The following is a 6,416-nucleotide window of genomic DNA, read 5'->3' as shown; positions in this document are numbered from 1 at the left end:
GATATGACTGTCAACACACTCAGCAGTTTATACTACAACTATAGTTTTTAAAGAAATATTCAGATAACTAATATACAAGCTATATGTCAGAAGATGATGAGAACAGCTGAAAAACTAGTTACGGGTGGTGTCCGTTTTACATGAGGTATTGTTTTGATAGATTGATGTCCCTGGGAAGCAAATTCTGGTACAAAGTATTGGGAGAACCCTAAGCAATCCTGTACTGTTTTACCTGGAGTGCCTGGAACATGAGACCTTGACTACTCTTAAACAAGACATTTCTCAAGACTGTATATGTACAAAGAAATCTTGAGGCATGCCATGATGTCTCCCTTCATGAGGAAGAGTCGGCTTCTTCCATGGCTTGTTTTAAAGAACCTGATTCCCTAAGCTACATGTTCCTCTTTAAGGGAATACACAGTGTGTGCAGGTATCCATCTGACCTTTCATTTGCATTGTTGGGCTTGAGGGTCATGGGAGAACTGATTCAAGCTTTATTCTCATGCTGCTTGCTTTGCTATGAGTAATAACTTCATTTGGCTCTGAACCAGAAGTCCTGTTTCTTTCACAGCTCTGAACTAGGAATCTCCTTTCTTCTGCTAGCCTTCCTGAAAGGGTAACAGAGTAACTGGTAGTTTCTAAGTAGGATACAGACACATTTCAGACCCTTATACATGAAGAAATTGTGTGTGTGTGGGGGGGAGGGTGTTTTCTGTGGGGTCGTGAAAGAGGCAAAGCTAGGCAGAAGGAAACGATCTATGGTGCAGTCACACCAAAGACCCCAGACAGTGCTGCAAAGAAATTGGGATCAGGGCTAACCCAGCAGACATGCAACATGGATCAGGGATAACCCAGCAGATATGCAACAAATGGAGGCAAGAAAATCTGGCCTGTGTGTCTGCATGTGGACTGCCCCCCAAAATGAAGCCTGCTCTTGAGCATGGTGGCCTCTCTTTGTCTAAAGGCAAGGGAAATAGCAAAGCCCAGGGAGTGCACCCTAGCATCCACCAGGGCTGCAAATAAAAAACATCAAAAGAATGGCCTCTGACAAAACAATGAGTTTTCTCTAGAAATATATGGCATTTCTCTATTGTCATGCAATAGTATTTGTGAGTTTTAAAAATACACTTCTGAGGTAAAACTCTGTTTTAAAATTTTTAGATTGCATGTGTGAATAGACTCAAGTAAAATAGTAACTTTGGTAAGATTTGTGACTTCTATTTTGTAACAACTGTGCCGTGTAAGCCTTTGTGGTTAATTATGGACAGTATCAATTATCAACAACTAAAAACACTTTCCAATTAACTACTGCCTTCTTTCCTCATTCACCCAGACACTCTGGTAACTTCTTACATATTACATCTGAAATGTGGTTTACAAGCATATGAATTACAGATTCGGACTATCTGAGTTAGAATTCTAACTCTTACATTTTTGCTTTACTTTGCACACATTGCCTAATTTGTCTTTGCTACAGATTTCTCTTTATTACAGAACAGATAATGATTGTGTTTAGATCAAAGGCTTACTTCATCACTTGAATCTCACTACTGGATTTTTAAGTGCATAGGGAGAAGGAAATGGCAACCCACTCTAGTACTTTTGCCTGGGAACTCCCATGGATGGAGGAGCCTGGTAGCCTACAGTCCATGCCATCGTGAAGAGTCAGACACGATTGGGTGACTTCACTTTCACTCTTTACTTTCATGCATTGGAGAAGGAAATGGCAATCTATTCCAGTATTCTTGCCTGGAGAATCCCAGAGACAGAGGAGCCTGGTGGGCTGCTGTCTATGGGGTCGCACAGGGTCGGATACAAATGAAGTGACTTAGCAGGAGCAGCAGCAGCAGCAGGGAGTGTCTTATTTAACTGTGTATCACCAATATTAATTGCATGGCCTGACATACAGATGAAATTAACTGCTTGTTGAATAAATGGATTAAATTATAATGCATTTTCAATGTTACTAGGTTTGATCCAGAAACATAATTTTACACTTAGAGACCTTCATAGAAGATAAAGATAAAAGCAAAGCTGTCAGTAGAGATGGTTTTGAGTAACAAATGTAGTATCTGAGGACAGTGCTAAATGTCTGAAATGTTGTTTAACAAGGGAGAATAGCTAACACCTCCAAACATAATGCTCTTACTTTTTGGCACACTTGATAGCAAAATTTCCTATCCTTTATTACAATAATGAAAAGTATATAAGCTAGCAGGAACTAAAAGAATAAGAAGTAATATTTTATTATTATTCAAGGTTATCAGTATAATGATATATGAATTCTGGTACCGTGTGTGCTTAGGTGCTCAGTTGTGTCCAACTCTGAGACCCCATGGACTGTAGCCTGCAAGTCCCCTCTGTCCATGGGATTTCCCAGGTAAGAATACTGGAGTGAGTTGCCAGTTTCTTCTCCAAGGGATCTTCCTAACTCTGGGATCGAAGCCACTTCTCTTGTATTTCCTTGCATTCACAGGCAGATTCTTTACCAACTGCACCACAGTAGCACTTGAGAAAGTGTACCTGCTTTCTTTGGAGGAACATCATGAAAAAGTTGGTACCTAAGCTATAACTTTAAAATTGTGAGAAAATCTAAATGAAGTTAAGATAAAGGTAAAAGAAGAGGTCTTAAGAGAGACTGTTCCAAGCAGTTCCAATTTAGCTAAAATGATGAAAATGAGTAAAGTGAAATAAGAGAAAAAGTCAGAGAGATGATTGGGGTGGGGAAGTCTTTGTTCGGATTCCCTCTAAAGCAGAGCCCAAGCCAGTGATGTAGACATTGATGTTGGTATTTTATTAGAAAGGTGATCCCATAAAGCAGGATTGAAAGCACAGGAAGGGTGATTCGATTAAAAAGAAAAAACTGAAATAAGAATAATTATTTTATAATAGGGGCTCAATTTCATCACACCTCCTGAGAAAGATAAATAATAGTTCTTTGAGATATCCTCCTTGAAGGAAAGTTGCATGGCTCAAGGTAACCAGGAAATTAAAACTCCCCTCCAGGTCCTCCCCACCATTCATTTCAGTCCAAAGACAAATTAACTCATTGGCTTCTGTGGCCCTACAAAATAGGCGAGCCCTGGACCTTCTCACCACAAAAAAAGGGAGAGACCTGCCTTTTTCTAGGAAAAGACTGCTGCTATTTTGTTAATGAAATGGACATAGTCCGGGACAGAGTCAAAGAACTTAGAATTGAACGCCACAAAAAAGAATTACAAAACCTTTACACTCCCCAAAACCTGTTCCAACAGGCCCTCCCTTGGTTACTTCCTTTCTTGGGACCATTGGTACTTATCATTTTACTCCTTTTATTTGGACCCTGTCTCTTCAATCTTTTCAAAGTTTTCTCCAAGAACGGATTTGGGCCATCTCTTGAGACCAAGTCAAGACTGTTCTTTTGTTTGAAACCCTGATGGCGAGAATAGAAAATCAACACTACGGGCCTTAAACTTCCTTCCTCCCAGACTACAAACCCCTGACCCTCATTTATCAGCACAAAGAAGCCCTGAACATTAACGGCACCCACATCTCTTTCTCTTTTTATATATATTCCTTAAAGTCAAGAATGAAGGAAAGTTGCCTGGCTCAAGGTAACCTGGAGTTAAAACTCCCCTCTAGGTCCTCCCCACCATTCTGGCAAGACAGAGAACTCTCTCACCCAAAGAAAAAAATAGACATTAGGTTAATTATGCCCAGCTCCAAGCTGGCCCAGCCTCTGGCCAATCTCCAGAACTCCTTGCCCCAGCCGTTTAAGAGATAACTACTCCCAGCAACCTTGGAGAAGAACAGGCCCCCTTAAGACGGCAGCTTTCTACACACATGCGTATATATACTTACTCTTCTTAGATAAGTGCAGCAGCTCACTAATCTGACTGTTGCCCCTTTTTGCCTCATTAAAGGTGATCTGTTCCTGTAGAGTGCCAGTCTCATTCTTTTTCTGAACCTCGCCTACTCTAACTCCATACCTTACAATCCTAAAGGAAAGAAGGCTGGGATATTTACTTATAGGCACTACTATCAATTGATCTTGTCTTAAGGCATTAATTCCTCCATATTTCTGTGGGAACTCTCCCAGCCTGGCACTGTATTCCACCCCAAGAGGAGAATCCTTGGACTGGAGGGCAAGTTAAGGATTTCCAATGTATATTTCAGATGGGATGTTGCCATCAAGAGATCAGTTGGAAACATAAACTGTGGATATGAGCTCTCCACAGTAGCTGCATATGAAATCAGAGATGGGCTACAGAGATGTTATATGAGGCACAAACTTGTCTGCTACAAGTAAATAAGCAGCATTAGACCATGCAAGCCTTGTGTATCTTATTAGGGAGCTTGGAATTTACCTACTTGTGTTTATGAACTGAACAGAGACTAGTATAAGTCAGAGACTATTATGATCAAATAATAGATGGGGAAACAGGGGAAACAGTGTCAGACTTTATTTTTCTGGGCTCCAAAATCACTGCAGATGGTGACTGCAGCCATGAAATTAAAAGACGCTTACTCCTTGGAAGGAAACTTATGACCAACCTAGACAGCATATTGAAAAGCAGAGACATGACTTTGTCAACAAAGGTCCGTCTAGTCAAGGCTATGGTTTTTCCAGTGGTCATGTATGGATGTGAGAGGTGGACTGTGAAGAAAGCTGAGCGCCAAAGAATTGATGCTTTTGAACTGTGGTGTTGGAGAAGACTCTTGAGAGTCCCTTGGACTGCAAGGAGATCCAAACAGTCCATCCTAAAGGAGATCAATCCTGAGTGTTCATTGGAAGGACTGATGCTGAAGATGAAACTCCAGTACTTTGGCCAGCTGATGTGAAGAGCTGAATCATTTGAAAAGACCCTGATGCTGGGAAAGATTGAGGGCAGGAGGAGAAGGGGACGACAGAGGATGAGATGGTTGTATGGCATCACAGACTCAATGGACATGGGTTTGGGTGAACTCTGGGAGTTGGTGATGAACATGGAGGCCTGGCATGCTGTGGTTCATGGGGTCGCAAAGAGTCGGACATGACTGAGCTACTGAACTGAACTAACTGATGGATTTTTCTGGACATGAGATGCCATCATGTGCTTAATATAAACACTGATGATGAATATATTACAATATCAAAATCCAGTTGGTGGTAATTTCAAAAGGATTACATAGTACTAATTCCAGGGCCTGCCAATATGGAGAAGAGATTACATGTTTTATGCATTCTTTTACCTCTCAAGTAAAAACTACTTTAAACAGGACATTAAATATAAATCATTAACTTTTAAAAGTCCTTAGCAAATATTTTGTATTGTGAAGAGAGTTATTTACTCATTATATTAGTAGCAATTCTGTGTAAAAACCATATTGAAATATAGTGACTTAAAACAGCAATTTCTTATTGCTCACAGTTTGTATGTTGGCCAGGAGCCAACTGATCTAGATTGGGCTTAGCTGAAGTGATTTTGTTCATCATTCTTCCAGACCCAGAGGACTGGCCCAAGCACCTTTTTTCTTTGAACCTGGCTGCAGCATAAAAGAGGGCTTCCCTGGTAGCTCTGTGGTAAAGAACCCACCTGCAATACAGGAGATGCAGGTCAGATCCTTGAATCAGGAAGATCCCCTAGAGAAGGAAGTGGCAATCCATCTGTATTCTTGCCTGGGAAATCCCATGGACAGTGAAGCCTAGTAGGCTACAGTCCATGGGATCTCAAAAGAGTCAGACATGATGACTAAACAACAAACAAAGTATAAAAGAACAAGTAGAAACACACAATGTTTCTGTGAGCCTTAGCTTAGAACTGATTCACTATCACAATTGTCTTATTCCTTTAGGCTAACAAATCAGGTGACCAAGCCCAGAGTCAAGATTTAGTGAAGTACATTTTCCTACTTTAGTGAGAAGTCGCATGCCAAGGTGTACCTATAGAGGGTCAAAAAATCAGGGTCACTAATGCTATTTACCACACTGTATTAGTTTCATAGAGCTGCTCTAGCTAATTACCACAAGCATAGTAGATTAAAACAAAAGATGTTTATTTCCTTTATAGTTCTGGAGTCCAGATATCCATAATTAAAGTGTTGAAAGGATTAGTTTCTGCTCTGAATTTAGAAACAAACAAACAAACAACAACAACAACAAAAACACTGAGGAGAAAGTTTTTACTCATTGGTCAGACAGCAAAAAAAAAAAAAAGTAAATAGTAAATAAAGTGTTTGCTACTGTTGTATAACAATTTGCCACATACTTACCCGGTTGAAACAATGTTCATTTGTAGTTCAAGTTTCCAGCCTACATAGTTGGTTTCAGTACTCTGAGTTTCATAAGGCTGATAGTAAGATGTCAGCTGAAGTTGCAGTTCTTATCTGGGACTTGGCATCTCCTTCCAAAATCTCTGGTTGGCAGCAGAGTTTACTTTCTTCTTAAGTTTTTGACA

The sequence above is a fragment of the Bos indicus x Bos taurus genome, chromosome 11 (assembly GCF_003369695.1).
Source record: "Bos indicus x Bos taurus breed Angus x Brahman F1 hybrid chromosome 11, Bos_hybrid_MaternalHap_v2.0, whole genome shotgun sequence".
Classification (NCBI taxonomy): domain Eukaryota; kingdom Metazoa; phylum Chordata; class Mammalia; order Artiodactyla; family Bovidae; genus Bos; species Bos indicus x Bos taurus.
Note: the sequence above shows the minus strand (reverse complement) of the source record.